The sequence below is a fragment of the Vanessa cardui genome, chromosome 14, assembly GCF_905220365.1.
Source record: "Vanessa cardui chromosome 14, ilVanCard2.1, whole genome shotgun sequence".
In the NCBI taxonomy this organism is placed as follows: domain Eukaryota; kingdom Metazoa; phylum Arthropoda; class Insecta; order Lepidoptera; family Nymphalidae; genus Vanessa; species Vanessa cardui.
In genome coordinates, this window is record NC_061136.1 from 5,763,308 (window position 1) to 5,781,880 (window position 18,573).

The 18,573-nt window shown below is 31.2% G+C and overlaps 1 protein-coding gene across 1 annotated transcript in view; it reads right to left on the bottom strand.

Annotated features, from left to right (window-relative positions):
* LOC124535255 (suppressor of lurcher protein 1) overlaps window positions 1-18,573 on the bottom strand; it is a 311,311-nt gene that overhangs the window by 19,064 nt on the left and 273,674 nt on the right. The window lies entirely within an intron of this gene.

An 18,573-nucleotide genomic window follows, 5' to 3' on the forward strand; every position in this document is an offset into this window, starting at 1 on the left:
CTAAAATATTCTATGGTATTAAATATAGAGTCAATATTATTTAAAATGATATACAACTTATTTTATATAACATTAATATTGACGAGGCGAGATGGCCCAATGGTATGGATTGCGAGATTCAAAACCATTGAATATTCATGTGCTTAATTTGGAAAACACCGTTAGGAAACCTGCATGTGTCAAATTTCATAAAAAATTTCCCACGTGTGTATTCCACTTACCCGCATTGGAAGAGTGTGGTGAAATATGTTCCAAACCTTCTCCTCAAAGGGAAAGGATGTCTTAGCCCAGCAGTGGAAATTTACAGGCTGTTGTTGTTGTTGTTGTTGTTGTTGTGACATTGACATGAGTAGTTAGATAGAATAGTGTTCTCTTAAAAATAAATATATTTAGTTGTTTGTAAGGCACATATCAGAGCTTAGCAAATCGCATAGAATATATAAATCTAAGATTTGTGTATCTCAATTCCTTCTGCTCCTCTGAATACATTGACTCACTAAACTAAAACTTCTATTTATACTCCTATTTAGAAAATTTATTTTTTAATTTTATTATTATACAAATGTTAGCATACTTATTTTTGTTTTTGTCTCAGGATGAAATATAGATAAGTTTAATGATACAAACGAGGTCGTATTTAAAAACAACCTCGTTTTTAAAATAAAAACAAAAGTTTAGGTATATTTAGGTATAAACGTGAAAACAAACAATTCAAGATTGCATGTTTCAGATTTCACTTTCATTTTATAGTTAATATTTTTTGAAAGAATTGTAATAACTTAATTTTAATAGCTTAAAATTTGTGTTACATTCCGTGTTAAATTTTTATATATTAAATATGTCACAATATAAACACTATCCGAAATATAAATATTTTTAAAACGAAAACGTAACGAATGAACGTAAAGTTATGCAAGAATATTAAAATTTCAATTTACACTTAACCCATCCACTTACAAAAGCGAAGTACGACACATCCACGAGAGCTCGTTCTGTTTGTATAATACCTACGTCACACTCCTGCTCGCTGAATGGCTCATTTTTATTTACATGCGCTTGTCACCACCGCGCGACTTTTATACTTTATTGGCTACTAAGAACTTTTTGAATTTGGAACGGTTTCAATCCTCAAATTAAATAGGCGTATTTAAAAACATTTATAAACCTTTTTGCTGTCAAAGGTTTTTTAAAAAAACTGGCTGGCTGGTTCGAATTGAATTCCATCATTTATATTTAAATTATGCAATTGAATCTAGGAATATTTTCACATAATTACACATACAAATATGAACGTAAAATTATCAATATGGACACTCAACGATCGGAGTAATGAATATGCTCCAATCCTTATATCAATAATATAAACGATATCGTGAATATGTTCGAAACTCATCACCAACATCATCAACATCAACAGCCTGTAAATTTCCCACTGCTGGGCTAATGGTCTCCTCTTCTTTTTGAGGAGAAGGATTGGAGCATATTCAACCACGCTACTCCAACGCAGGTTGGTTGAGTTGGGTTCGAAAATAAATCTTTCTATTTAAGTAAGCAAAATAAATAGAAAATTTAGCTCATGCTCTCGTCATATCTTTGTTATGTTTTCAGAATAAACTAATATTATGTTGTAAAAAGTAATTAATGTGATTTGGATATCTTGGTCCACTATTGGCCGCAATTTTCCCAAGCGTTCATATCCTAGTAACTATTTTAGGAAATCTTTCCTAGAATTTCACTGCATACAAAGTAGACAGCCGTTTCTGCAGGTGGATGAATAATCCAAGGACTGACGCTCGAAGTAAAATGTTTAGCATCAAGTTTAACTGCACATAAAAGTTAGATATATGTATTTTAAACAATCGCCATGATTCAATTGAAATCTTAATGGCAAGAAATCCAGTATCCATTTTCTATTTTATTATTTTCAGTTTCGCCTCCGACAAAGTTGTTGAAATATTAAATTGTTACAAATCGTTCCGTTACATAAAATATATATTATATTCAGTATTTTCTTCAATATAACATTGTGCTTATATACGAATATATATGCAACGTAACAATTACTGAAAGCTACTAGCAACTAAACAATGAAAATTGAAATGAAATTGAAATAATTAATTGGCAATATGAATAAGACTTTCAAGCTTGAAAGTCTTCTTGTTTGGATAATTTACCCAATATGGCGCAGAGATTAATGTTTAACTAAAGATAGGTATTGTTATAGACATAAATATAAGTTGATAACATTATTCATGAAATAATCACCTCTATCATATTCGAGATAGAGTCGTATATTGCATGATACGTATTGTGAGATATCAGTCTTCTCATCTCATCTTCAGCTACACGAAGTTAGATTAATTGGAGTTTCCTTTGCTCAATTGTGTGCTATCATAGTATTGTAGTGGATGGTAAACCTTATGTATAAGTTTTGCCGTACTTTGAAAAGCGGTTTTAGAATTTCAACGCTGCAGTGGCGAGAGACTGGGAAATTTATTATTACAGCAAGACCGTTTAACAACTCGTATTATACTTATAAATTTAAAACAAAAAATTCAAAAGAATATCTATTCAAAATATATTTTTAATACTTTATGATTTTTTTTCTTAGGAACAATCTATAGAATAATCGTAAGTATGTGATTTATTATTAGTGTTAATCATTATGAGTTTTAAATAAGTATGTTAAGATAATCAGAAAGAAATCCTTAAAATTTGGTTTGTAAATGTAAGTACCAAAATGTTCCGTAAAGTAAATTAACAATTTGTAAATGTCCCACTGTTGACCTAGGATCATTTTCTCCATATATGTAGAAGAAAGTTTTTGCGATGCTAATGTAGCAGATTTTTCGACACATAGATTCTTAATCTATTCTTCACATATGATATTTTCTTTCATAGATCAATTCAGGTAATCTGTGTTTAAACCGTGGTTACGATTAACGTGTTCTAACCACTGAGCTATCTTTTCCAACATTCCATAGGAGACTCGTATATCATAAAAGTGTCTGCACAATGCAGACCGTGTCGGAGAGCGTTATATTTATAGTTGTGTAAGTTTATGTGTAAAAATGTTAAAGTACAGTCGGGGTAAGAAAAGGTTCGTCTCCTTAAGATCTATTTTCGTGTGCTCAGTATGAGCGATAATCTGGTTTACCGATTGAGAATGCCATATTTTGTCGCAATGATTTGATGTTTAGTTTTAAAAGGTATTAAGAGCTTAAGAGTTGTTAAAGGAATTATTTGAAAATTGACGAAGGTTTTCTTACTGACTGTACGTGCAATATAGACTGAAATTGGTGTTATTTGTCTTCGACATTAGAAATATGAACGAACCTTATTTCGCCCACATGCGGGTCTAAGATGTTACCTTCATTACACACTTCAAAACAGAACATAATGATACTAAGTATTGTTTAGTGTTACAATAAATAAGTGGGTACTACCTATCCAGATGGGCTATCACTAATTTCTACCACCAAGTAAACATAGTGACACAAATTAAGCATTTTGCGTCAGAAATGTTTTACTGAAACGTTACAATGTAGAAGTGATAATGTAACTCTTATCATACCCAATATCTATAATGTGTATGTATAACATAAAAAAAAACCTTCCTCGCAAATAGTTATTTATTAAAGAAATTCGCATTAAAAATCCCTTGCGTAATTTTATAAATCTAAGCATACGTAGGGACTGATAGTGGTGAGCGACTTGGTTTTATACTATGTTATGATAAATAAAATTATACGATAACTCGATATTATCAGAAATTGTAAATATGCAAAGAAGCTCTTTGGGCGTCTCATTATTCGCAACGAACAGCGCTAAAAATATGGTGGCAGACGGAGAAAATACTTAGCGATATAAATATAGTATTACAAGGTTTTATATGATATACTACGTGCCGATTTCGTCTGGTTAAAATATGGATTTACTTCCCGATTACAGGATTAACATCTAATCCATCTTAATACATAATAACAAATAATCCATACCAATCATACAAGCGTTTAAAAAAAATTCGCTTACATTAACACACGTAGAGTAGAAAGAATTATGTATATATAAATATAAGTCGCTGTTTTTAACAAATATCTCAAGATGAAACCGATGGGACTCCAAGCAGAATGAAACTATTTTATTATAAAGAGTTGTTGAATTGTAACTCTCACATTTCATTTTGGTTTTTTTTTTAATAATAAAATATGTTAGCATGAAGTGCGAAGAATTAAATTATTATATTCGTAAGTACTAAATATTTCACATACGCATATACTACAGTCAACGAATTAACACAACGGCTTTTCGCAGCGGATTCTAGCCAATGAAGCAGAATATACTATAGTGCGCAACAATATGAGCAGGTATATTCTTCTCTCTTTCACTCTCATATTGCGATGAGACGATAATCTGATACGATTGGTGATACGTCATGCGCAGAATTCAAAGCCTTATACATACATATAATGAGTAAGAGTTACATATTACATCGTCAACATATTCTCTGAAAAGCTATTAAGATTTTATTGACAGAAATCTCCATGAATTATTTTGACTTGACTAATCCAAGACCTCGAATTCTGAAGCTTACATTACTTCAGAAACATTAGCCATTCAATAAGAAGACCAAGTACTGTTGTTTGCCGGTAGAATATCTGATGACAAGGTGGTACCTACCCAGACGGGCTTGCAGAAAGCTCTACCAACAAGTAAAAAGTAAAAATCGATTGATTTGTAGATTTTAAAAATATTACAGAAAATTTCAAAATCGATAACAGTATATGTTTGGTACGAAAAGAAAATGTCGCTGAAATTAAAATCAAAGTGTAAACTATCGTAATAGAGGGTTCCAATGTACACATTTAATACGCCAGTAAACTTAATAGAAAGAGTTCACTCGAACATTTCAGACCTCGATCAAAAGGAAAGTAGATTAAATCGAACCAATAGAATTACGTTGAACACCGATGGACTGATGAATCAGATAATTTGATTGGTTAAATTGAAACTTCGCGAGATTTTACCCAATGGCTAGCGATTATTTCACTCTAAGAAATGCAGAAACTGTATAACAACTAGATGTGAAAAAGGACAATTTAATTAAACGAATTTATATGTTTAAAGTTTATTGATTTGGATAGTTATTACTATAGATTTATTTATAGTATATTCAATTAAACACAGTCTAATACAATTTGACAGAAGTCGATAAAACTAAAATTTATTTAGGCTGAGCGATTGGAACTAACGGCTAATATTACTTTAAGGATCGAATACAGAGCATTTTAATCAAACGATAATAGCATTAACATGCATATTGTGTATGTGTGTCATAATATTCTCAAGCTAATTGGAACTGTTTTAAAAATTTATAAAGTCTATACTCTATGGATCTTGTCTACATTTAATTAAAACTTCATCTTTAGTTCGTCCCTTTCTCACGCGCAGGCTAAATCAAGAGGCTCGGTTTGACTAAATAAATAATCATAACACTTAGATTCAGTTCTAAAGTGGAAACTATGAAAGATCGATAACACTGCAGAGTGTTAATTTACACAAATAAATAATTGTCTCTCACACTTAATTACCTATTTGCTACTTAATAAAATTATGATTATGATTTTGAAATACAATCTTAAGGATAAAAATATTCATTTTACTTCGGTTAATGTTGTTTAGAATATTCATTATTCCTTGTCATAATATAAATTTGACGCAGGTAAAACCGCGACACAGCTGGTGTGAAATAAACAACATTAGCTGAAAAATAAAGATATGAAAATGAAAACTCTTTAAATTTCGTTTTAAGCGACAATATTTTCCTAATGACTTTCCATTTATATAATATCAACTTTCGTTACTAACTTCCAAGGCACTTATTAATGTAACTTTACGAACGCCTTGCCTTATAAATTTTAAATACAGCACTCAACAGGCATTTAATAAAAATAGCATAATTACTAAAGAGTATTCGTGCGATATATTTATGTATATATAAAATTGAAATACCGCTCACTAATTACTCACAAAATCGCAGAAACTATAACACCCGTAAATTAGAAATCGAATAGTTAATTTGACTCTAAAGGAAAACGGGGGTTTGATGTTTGTGTTTTATAAATTTCATGTCGATAAAGTCACAGATTCAGCTAGTTCACAATAAAACGACATACTTAAAGATGTATTCTATCGTTTTATTTACAGTGGTTATAAATCACTTCTTATTTTGACCGCATTATATTACCCACAGGCTCGTAACGGTACCTAATATTAAAAACTGGCCACTTTATCGGATAGAAAATATCTTATCAGTTTCATTCTGAGCCTTATATGTATATCATCAAGAAATATTATATATTTTCTAGGTGAATATAATACAGAAGTAGGTCACGAGATTAAAATTTTTCAACTTGCGATGGATTACCTACGGTTGGCAAATAAGCTTGTTAGTTGAAAAATAAAATAGAGCGTTTATTTTTCGACAGCCATTAATAGTTATTGTTTTAAAAATGGAATATATTTCATACAAAACTTTATAAAAGTGTTTTGAAAGCGAAGCGAATTTAAACGAGTCTAGTATGAGACTTGAAAAGTACGCTTTATACGGACGCTCAAAACAATAAAATAAGAAAATACAAACAAACACTCACACATACAAACTCATACACAGATAAGGATAAAAATAAAAAACTTAAAACTTAAACTGCCGACTATTATCAAGCCTGTCTTTCTTAACTATTAAATAATACGTGATTCAACTAGAAATATATTTTTAAATTATCACTGCCTAAGTATAGCATAAAAAGCTTAATAGAAAAATATGTTCAAAGAACCATACCTCCTTGTTACATTAAGCGGGGATAATATTGTTAGTACATGATTAAAAACAATCTTTTTCATAACTTTGTATGCCTATTTTCATACAAAATAAAGAGATAATTTGACAAAAAATGAGTTTTTATACATAAAGAGAGAATCCTTATAATCTATTCATGAACGTACTTTAAAATATAATTTTCAATTTTAGCGTTTAAACGCTAAAAAATTTTAATCTTTTTTATATTTTTTTATAATTTGTTGATTAGTTTTCCACGCTCATTACTGTCCCTTACTTGTGAATCGAATTCAATTATTCATAATATCGCTTCACAATCGAGAAAGCTATGGCGTAACATACAAAACAGCTGAGTTGACAAATGCTTTCATTTCGAATTCGGCTAAATAACCTGACCTACTGAGTGGCTGTTTATAATTACAGCCTACATTAAATTAAATTTCAAGGACACGCTGCTTTGTGGAATAAACGCACGCTAAGTAATGTTTTTCGGAGGCGGGCGTTGCAAATACGTAAGAGACTATTCAGTATACTAAACACAGCTATTCAGTACAAGTTATATAAACAACCTATCAAGCTATAAACGCAAAAGCAGATGGAGAGCGCTGCATTTTGCCACGAAACAAGAAATAACGATTCAATCGTTTTCTATTTTTAAAAAGCGCATTCGTTTTGAGAATTGAAGCATTGATAAAGTTCTTGAATCGTAATTATTTATGAGTCGAAATAATTATAGGTGAATATTTTCACTAATGAGACTGTTTATTTAGATGTTCTTTTAAAATACACGAACATATTTTCCAAAAGCGGGTCAAGTGTGTCCGTCTCAGGCTACGGTTTCTTTTAAGCATACCGTATAACTTACTTGGATTTTGCGAAGACGGAGTGAATTGCATCTATGAAACAAAATACAGCTATAATAAATATCTAAGTATAATAAATATCAGGCATTCCTGCTCATAAATCATAAATTCCAAAAACATTTTGGCAATTCATAAATCAACGTTATACTAAATATATTTTATTGATTTAAAGAGATGAGCGACTTAAACAAAATGCAGCAGGCATTTATTTTATAATTGACTCTTAAACACGTTTTTGTAAATTAATTAAAACGCTATTTTACGGGTTTTGTAACTAAGCTATGAACATAATGGAGGACTCATTTAGAGGTCGATAACATCATAACGTGCATATCCTTTTATGAGACCCCAGACGCTATTATCAGGAAATATGAAAAACGACCTGGTCATGTAATATATGCGTTGTTTTAAAGAAAATGAACTTAAAACTTGGATATCGTCCAACACTTCTGCCAATAGCATTCTTAATCAAGACTGACGTGCTAGCCTATTATAATTTATCTTGATAAATTTAAGACTATACGTCAAGATAAAATATGAGAAACGAGTATTCAAGTTTCACAATTGTGTTTCGGTTTACTCTCGTAATAAAATGTGCTAATTGAAGTTCGGAAAATGTTCATCGTGTTTAATAAAGAAATATGTAAATAAAATCGATTTGTGAGCCTCATGTCCATTCAGGTTCAATACATGTCAGTGCAGGTACCTCTAGCAAGGTTAAATCTATTTTTTTAGTTTATTATTCAATATATAATACTCTAAATGTGAAAGTTCATATATTTGTCAAAACAACAATGTAAGGAATAATTTATACTTCTTACAATGCCAAATGGCTTCAATTGACCATTTCCAATTACCAACACTATTAACACTCATTTTCCTAGACGGTAGTGTTTTGCGTAATACCTCATTACTTATTCTACCGTCAAACACCAAAACTTTGTTACGTCTTAAAAGCAGCATAATGATAGGCTGATCGATATAAATAATGCCTAACAATTTTGTGGAAGTGAAGACGATGGCCAATATTGATTACTGACGAGGTAAAATATATCGTCGGTATAACGATAAATAAATTATACGACAACAATTTTTGTATTATAGACTTCACGCTTTAAATATAGAAATAATATAAATCATGCCTTATAAATTAAACTAATCCGAATATAATTTTAAGTTCGCATATATGAAAATCATACAAGTAAGTCGTCCTATTTGGCATCGCTTATGGCTTCTCACATAAGCGATATTTACTTACATAATGAGACGCAATTAGTGAAATCGGGTCATTATCATTTCAGTCTCTATTTAAACATTTATCTGGTTCCTTGTTGATTGGACCGCAAAACCTGACGTACAAAATAATCTGACCTACATTTTTGTCAGAATTTTGCATTCACGCCGCACACGTAAAATATTTTCATGACCGAATTTCGGATACAACTCCGAACCGATCTAAAAGACCAATAATTGTCATTTGAGGAGATATTTTAGTGCACAGGAGTTTGCTCAAATAAAGGTACTCTCTCCTTCAGTTGACTCTAATAATCCGACGTGACGTTAATCCGACGCGACCGGCGAGATACTAGGCGCAAGAGTAAAGCCTTTACGTGTTTTCCTCGGAGTATGCCAATCTTCTAACTCTCCTGTTGGAGTGCCTGAGATATTTCTTGACGGATAAAATTGGATAACTTTTATTGTTTCGACCCGTGCAGCCAGACTACGGAGCAATTATATATTAGTAGCATATGGAAACTACAACGAAGCAACACTGAAGATAAAATATATTTTACAGAATTATTTGTCTTATAAATATTGATACTGGTTTCCAGCTACACTCACAATTCCGAGCACGTAACAATAAGTAACCATTAGATAGATTTCAGTGATACGTTCTATGCTGTTTTTAATTACCCTTATAGCTATTATATAATCTCAGAAGAATTTCCCAAGAATAAGAAGTGGGTTACTGTACATTCGAAGAGTTAATGATTAAAGTTATAAAATTCCTTTGGAATTCACTTCTTATGATTACAATTTCAGTAGTTGTACAGCGAGAAATGAAAAGAATTAGTATTTGTTGTTTCTCCAAAGCGATGGTAAAACTTCGGCAACACACAAACTGCTATTTTTAAAATGTCAGTGAACTTTCTTATGTTTAAAATTTCTCAGCAAATCTGAGAAATTTTTATCTCAGTAATATAAATGGGAATTATTTATGCTTTTCGTTGCATGTCGTCAAAGTTGATTGCCAAGTAAATGAATACTATTGGGTCACCCGCGAAACTTCGCTTCGTTTATTGAAAAGATATTTTAGGAATTTCGAAATCTATGACACGATTTGATTTCGTTTCATTATAAAAAATCACTACAGTCATATCTAAATGTTGCGTCAAAATTATGAAACATTATTTTAATTATATTTTTAATCTCAAATGTCAAATAGTATACATTACTTTAATAAGTAGTAAATAAGTAGAAATGGAGTTTGTCGATAGCAATACGTATTTCTCTCAACCGCCCTCTAAGCGGCCTGTAATATTTTTTCTCTTTCTAAGATTAATTATTTGTTAAATTGTAATAATTTAGTAAATTATAATCAAGAATCATTTTTATTTTTGTGCACAGGGCTGAAGCTCTTCAAATTAAGACCAAAACTGTTTTTATCAGCAGTTATCGTTCAATAATCATTGGGACAAAAATCTGCTTACGCTATTAAATAAGATTTGCCAAATTGAGTTACTTTATGAATTGGCACAAAATATGAGATAAGTAATTTGTTATTGATCAAAAATAAATGTATAGTCATACATACATACGACTAGTTACTAGTTGTTACCCGCCTCCCCTCCTCTCGTGATTTTTTCCGGGATTAAAAGTGGATTATATCACACTCGGGCCCATAAACTATCAACATCAATCACATCGATCTGTCGCTGCGTGCAAAAAAAGGGCGAACCGATAAATTACCAAATACAATCTGACTTATTTTTCTTCTACTGTATTCAATTAGTATTGAGTCTGATTGTATTCGTTGATACCAGGAATACAATATATCCCACGTTATACTCGTTGGAACAGTTGGTACAAATAAATTTGTTTTAATAATGTATATGTGATTATACATGTAATAATGTTTTATACGATAGCTGCAAAAGGTGCTACTGCTTTCAGTTTTTCGACGCTTGCTTAGAGCCTACATTCCGAATCAATAATTTATTATTATTACTTTTTTTTTAACATTGGTATGCAGAACGGACATTGGCTCCGTACGAAATTTTAATCCTTCCTTTTCCAAACCATCATCTCTAGAATACCATTTTGGGAACCGATATGTTTCTTGTGGCTGTAGTTATACACTCACCTCCCAAACTGGAATAAAACAGTACCAAGTAATACTGCTTGGCCGTACAATATACGATAAGCAGGTGGTACCTACCCAGATAACTTACTAGCTACCAACACGACCACCTACTAAATTATCGTATAAAAATCGATTGAAAAGTTTTTGTATGAGCTTATTTGAATACAGGTTATTTTGAATTTTCATCTATATTTTATTAAATTGCGTTCCGATATACGGAGCCACGTATTTTATTCCATAACTTTAGCGTGTCTCAGTTTTGCGATTCTCGAAGAAATTAGATTCATGAGATAGATTGTCTGTCGAGTTCGTAGCGAAGCGATGAAGCTATACGTCTTCTGTTGCAATTTGCTGCTGCAGAATAATCGATTACCTTAATTTATCTGATATAAAATATATATTAATTAGTTTTTAGTGCATACGTGTTTTAATTAATTTGTTGAATGTTTATAAAAGCAATCGGTTTTGTTCTAAGCTCATTTTAATATAAATTATAGCATTAAGATTTTTTTCATAAATTGCGTGGATGAGCAATTTGCATCATTATGGTAACATTCCTTATAAAACTGTTGTTGTAATTTGAGCCTTCATCCTTGTTAAGACTATGTGATGAGTAGGTGGAATTTACCCAGATAGGTATACTCGTATTTAGATACAAAACCCTACCACCAAGTACTACCAAGTTTTTGATTTAGATGTTAATTAATATAAAACAACTACTATATATGTTGAGATTATTAAAAAATCTTATTAATTAACACTATCATGATGACTAAATTTAATTTATAAATCAATTGAACTAACAATCCTTATAGCTTAAACCAGAAACGCAACTAGCACAAAAATAACATGCATACTAATAACTAATAAACTTAAAAAATCAATATTATTTATAGGATTGCCGGTTTCATTAATTATTTTAATTAATATAAGCTAAGTTTGTTCGTGACAAAGTGACTTGGCCAGTGATAGTCTCCGCCCACATTATAGTTTCACGTATACCAACAATGTAAGATGTATTACGAGCACTTAACTTTGGCGATATGCTTCCAACCTTAGGACCTAAATTGTTAAGTCCTTTGTAACAGTAATTACTATGTCTTCTAGTTAATTATCTTCTCATAACTAATTTGATTGTGTTAAAATAAATCGAAATGGATACGATATGACTACCGAGTCAATATTTTTTGTAGTGAAATAAAATCATCAATAATAATAAGAAGAGCCGAGCAGAGATGGCCCAGTGGTTAGAACGTGTGCATCTTAAACGAAATTTCACTGAAATTTCAGAAGCAACACTGAAATTTCACGTGTTAATTTTTGTTTGTGCATCTCGTGCATTTTCTCAGAGGTGAAAGAAATATTGTGAGGACACCTACATATAACTAATTTCAACGAAATTCTGTCACATGTGCATCCACCAATCCGCATTGGAATATGCTCCAAATCTTCTGTTCAAAGGGAGAGGAGGCCCAGCAGTGGGAAATTACAGGCTTACAGGTGATGATGATGATGATGATGATGAATAAGGAGAATATTGAAATACACTATAAACTAGTTAAAAAAATATTTTGGTTATCTCACATCTTATTTAAATCCTATTCTATGCTAGCATAAATATTCCCAAATATTTTGAAACCCTTTAAGCTTAAAGCGCTTCGTCTTAATTTTAGATCTAAAGTTAGAATTTATTGACAGCTTTAGTATCAACCAGTAAACTTTAGACTTTATATTAATACTAGCGACCCACCCCAACTTCGCACACATTCAAGAACTGATACCAAAGTATGCTACACATTTTTTTTATTTACATCACATTAGAAACTTCAATTATCAGGGATTCTTCACTCTAATGTTCACATATTTATTATACATGTACCTCTTGAAACAATGTACCTTAAAAAAACCGAAACAAAATCCAATGCGTAATTTTAAAAATCTAAGCATACATAGGGACAGACAGCGGTAAGCAACTTTTTTATACTTTGTAATGATGATAATTCAGGCACTCGAATAAATATACCGAAGATTTTTACATCTATATGCGGCCTCATATTTGAGATTAATTTCGACGAACGAGTGTTCTGATACTTTAAAATTCAGTTCTAAACATCAAATTTTCAAAAGGAATACAGGCGACGTCATAATTAACAAGGCTGGGCCCGGCCTTGCATAACTAAAGGCGACCTCAAGCGTACCCTTCGTGAACCATGGACTTCTCGAGGCGAAATATCTCCGTTCTGGTTTGAATTGTCATTTACCTGTATATTGTTATTCGAGATTGGGTCGACAAATAGGATTTAACTAACAAATAGCCTTCTACAAATTTGCAGTATCGATTTCCTGGTACTAATTTTAAATTTTTCAATCAATATCATTACATAGTATAAAACAAAGTCGTAAGCGACTTTGCTAAGCTGTCTGTCCCTCTGTATGTTTATATCTTTAAAACTATGACATAGATTTTGATGCGGTTATTTTTAATACATAGTGTGATTCGAGAGGGAGGTTTTTTTTATATAATACATGTTACAATATAGTAAAGAAACATTGATAATTTTAGAAGTTTCTATTGTGATGTGGTAAATAAACAAGTTCTTAGGATATTTGGTATCAGTATTGCACTCGTGCGAAGTTGGGGCGGGTTGCCAGTATAATTGTAATAAATAAAAATTTTAACAAAAAGAAAAACCGACTTCAAACAAAACACTATTTTAAAACAAATGAATATGCACGAAAAAGTAATAAAAATAATTTCATATTTAACATATTTTTGAGAGTCCTCCTAGGTAAAATGAAATGAAAAATATTAGACTACTTAAAAGTCGATTTACGATTATATAACGTAGTTATAGTTATTGGTATATTTGGAGCCGGTATCAGCCACGGGCACACGCTTTAACAATCAAAAGAAAGAAGCGATACGAGCCTCTTGATTGACCCAGTATAATATCGTATAAAAGGTAACTTGTAAGAAACATATTTCTTAAAGTATTCTCGTATTGTTTTTTGATAGATATAGTATAGGGTTGGCTGACACCGACTCCAAATATAGCAATAATTATAACTACATTATATAATCGTAAATCGACTTTTAAGTAGTCTAATATTTTTCATTTCATTTTACCTAGGAGGACTCTCAAAAATATGTTAAATATGAAATTATTTTTATTACTTTTTCGTGCATATTCATTTGTTTTAAAATAGTGTTTTGTTTGAAGTCGGTTTTTCTTTTTGTTAAAATTTTTATTTATTTTTTGATTTTAAGTGAAGCTGATGTTGCTTACTAATTTTTTTTCATATGGATAGATTAAGCGTTCCGTTTATATGAGTCAGAAACTACTTCGAGGACAATTTCAAAGGAAACTTGCGAATAAAGCAAAAATAGACTTTCGAAAATGCGGACTTAATACGTCACGCGGCGTAAACTACAAGGATCCCTCGAAAGAGCTGTAATCGAACTCAGCAAAAAAACTTTGAAAATGACTAACTATATTTCGTACATCATATGACATCACATCACATACACAAAATTTGATTAAAGATAGTAAGAAATTCTGCCCCATATCGCACCCTAACTGCGAGCCGTATAGGAGTTCCATCACTACATAGTATAAAACAAAGTGGCTTTCTCTGTCCCTATATCTTTAAATCTACGCAACGGATTTTGATGTGTTTTTTTTTAAAAGATAGTGTGATTCAAGGGGAAGGTTTGTGTATATAATACATGAACAATATAGTAAAGAAACACTGATAATTTTAGAAGTTTGCGATGTGATGTCGTAAATAAACAAATTCTGTACTATATTTAGTATCAGTATTGCACCCGTGCGAAGCCGGGGTGGGTAGCTAGTTGATTATAATATTCGACTATGATAATTACATAAACAAACCCAAATTACGGAAAGTGACTCAGATATCCAAATAACCTATAAATAAAAGATTCGACTGAGTATCGCTAACGTGCTCCTCAGAATTGTTCCGTTCTCTTCCGTTCCGTTACTTTGTCATGGATCCTGTGCTCAGAACCTTACCAAACTTTCACCAAATTACCCTTAAAGTATATATTTTATAATAAAAAAAGAATTATCAAAATTGGTTAACGTGATTTTCAGTTATTCACCTATTTGTCGCGCATATACATAATGCAAATTTAAGACTTATGTCGTTTTCATATGGATACCATCATCGAAAAAAACTTAAAAAAAAATGGGACCCCACGGGAAGCACTACCATTCAAACAAAAAAAAAAATTATCAAAATCGGTCCACCCAGTGAAAAGTTATGAGGTAACAAACATAAAAAAAAAAAAAAAAATAAAAAAATACAGACGAATTGATAACCTCCTCCTTTTTGAAGTCGGTTGATAAAGCTGAATACTTTGTTTGTTTCAATACGCTAATCTCTAAATCTATCAGTTGGATTTGAATAAATCGTTCCGCGTAACCTCTCATTTTAATGACTTTATAGAGAACTTTACGGAGTCGAGTTACGGAGGTATTAAAGGCAATGTAGGTTACCTTTAAATCAAGATAATATATTGAAAGGGTTTAAGATTAATACCTACCTGTGCATTTTTTCAGTGCTATCCACTTGCAAAATTAGCGTTAACTTTTTGTAAAATTAGTGTACACAACTTGTAAAGACTGGTATATCAATGTTTTAAACTAAGATTATACGATTTTTAATTTAGTAATTTACATATATAAAATACAACAATATAATAATGTATGTCTATAGAAATGTTATACATGCGTGAGTAACTCTGTCTGACCGTTTGACTATCATTTGATTTCATTGGTTTGATTGTGTGTATGTCTGTCTCTCTAAATGTTGCTTTTCAACCGACTTCCAAAAGGAGGAGGTTATCAATTCGTCTGTATTTTTTTTTTTTTTTTTTTTTTTTTTTTTTTTTTTTTTTTTTTTTATGTTTGTTACCTCATAACTTTTTACTGGGTGGACCGATTTTGATAATTTTTTTTTTGTTTGAAAGGTAGTGCCTTCCGTGGGGTCCCATTTTTTTTAAATTTTTTTCCGATGATGGTATCCGTATGAAAACGACATAAGTCTTAAATTTGCATTATGTATATGCGCGACAAATAGGTGAATAACTGAAAATCACGTTAACCAATTTTGATAATTCTTTTTTTATTATAAAATATATACTTCAAGGGTAATTTGGTGAAAATTTGGTAAGGTTCTGAGCACAGGATCCATGACAAAGTAACGGAACGGAAGGGAACGGAACAATTCTGAGGAGCACGTTAGCGATACTCAGTCGAATCTTTTATTTATAGGTTATTTGGATATTTGAGTCACCTTCCGTAATGTGGTTATGTTTATGTAATTATCATAGTCGAATATTATAATCAACAAGCTACCCACCCTGGCTTCGCACGGGTGCAATACTGATACTAAATATACTACAGAATTTGTTTACTTACGACATGACATCACATCGCAAACTTCTAAAATTGTCAGTGTTTCTTTACTATATTGTTCATGTATTATATACACAAACCTTCCCCTTGAATCACACTATCTTTTAAAAAAAACCGCATCAAAATCCGTTGCGTAGATTTAAAGATATAGGGACAGAGAAAGCGACTTTGTTTTATACTATGTAGTGATGGAACTCCTATACGGCTCACAGTTAGGGTGCGATATGGGGCAGAATTTCTTACTATCTTTAATCAAATTCTGTGTATGTGATGTGATGTCATATGATGTACGAAATATATTTGGTCTTTTTCAAAGTTTTTTTGCTGAGTTCGATTACAGCTCTTTCGAGGGATCCTTGTAGTTTACGCCGCGTGACGTATTAAGTCCGCATTTTCGAAAGTCTATTTTTGCTTTATTCGCAAGTTTCCTTTGAAATTGTCCTCGAAGTAGTTTCTGACTCATATAAACGGAACGCTTAATCTATCCATATTAAAAAAAATTAGTTAGTCAACATCAGCTTCACTTAAAATCAAAAAATAAATAAAAATTTTAACAAAAAGAAAAACCGACTTCAAACAAAACACTATTTTAAAACAAATTAATATGCACGAAAAAGTAATAAAAATAATTGCGTATTCAACATATTTTTTAGAGTCTTCCTAAGTTAAATGAAATGAAAAATATTAGACTACTTAAAAGTCGATTAACGATTATATCATGTAGTTATAACTATTGTTATATTTGGAGTCGGTGTCAGCCAATAAAACCCTACATAACCTTACGTATATCTATCAAAAACCAATACGAGAATACTTTAACAAATATGTTTTTTACAAAGTACCTGTTACACAATAATATACTGGATCAATCAAGGGGCTCGTATCGCTTCTTTCTTTTGATTGTTTGGGCAAGGGCACCGTGGCTGACACCGGCTCCAAATATACCAATAACTATAACTACATGATATAATCGTTAATCGACTTTTAAGTAGTCTAATATTTTTCATTTCATTTAACTTAGGAAGACTCTAAAAAATATGTTGAATACGCAATTATTTTTATTACTTTTTCGTGCATATTAATTTGTTTTAAAATAGTGTTTTGTTTGAAGTCGGTTTTTCTTTTTGTTAAAATTTTTATTTATTCAAAATATTGTTTTAAAAAATAAGGCAACGCGTATACTCAGTCAGTGAGAGATTAAGTTGTAATCATATGTAGTTTTGCTTATGTTTAATGGCGTTCGTGTCTGTGTTTGGTTTGATAATTATTGTCATTTTTGCTATGACAAATTGTTTATGGCTATATATTTTATGACAGTTGCTGTCAATTTATGATACTCAGTTATTTGTTATCAAATAATTATGTAGAGCGGGTAACCCTGAATAAGGTAGTGTCTCGTTAAGCGTTCTGACAGCTGATCATTTAACTTGTCACTGTCGCACGAGGCAGGCTTTCTAACCTATTCGATCACAATCCAAGTTAATCAACCTAATCGTTTTATATTTTGTATAATTATACTGGGAATTCAAATAACAGTGTACTGGATAATTAAAACGTGTTCTTATTTTGGATTTTCCGTCATTGTCTCGCCCGTGATGGAGGTATATATGTATATGCCACATCTATTGAGCTGATATTTTAAACTCAATATTTTTTATTTAAATGGAAGTTCATAAAGATTGTAATGATGAGTATAAACCAGTTGCTCGGTGCGTTTGTATTTGCACTTCTTTACACTAGTTACATACTCGTAAAATCTTAGTCACAAAGTTGGAAACGCATTGGATTGGTATGAGGAATAGTTAATATATCGTACAGTACAAATGTCAATGGGTAGAGGTCATTGACCCTCATGTAACCATAAAAAAGTAGAGCATAAATAAAAAATACTGTATTTAGATCCATGCATCTTACCCCCCAGACATTGTAACATATAGAGGAGATCGTTGATTGTTTTATTTCTTCCAAAAATTATCTATGTTTTTAATGCAGATTTAATTCATAAGATTTTTTTCTCGATGAATGATTTGAAATTTTTTTAACGATGATATAAATTTACACATTAAT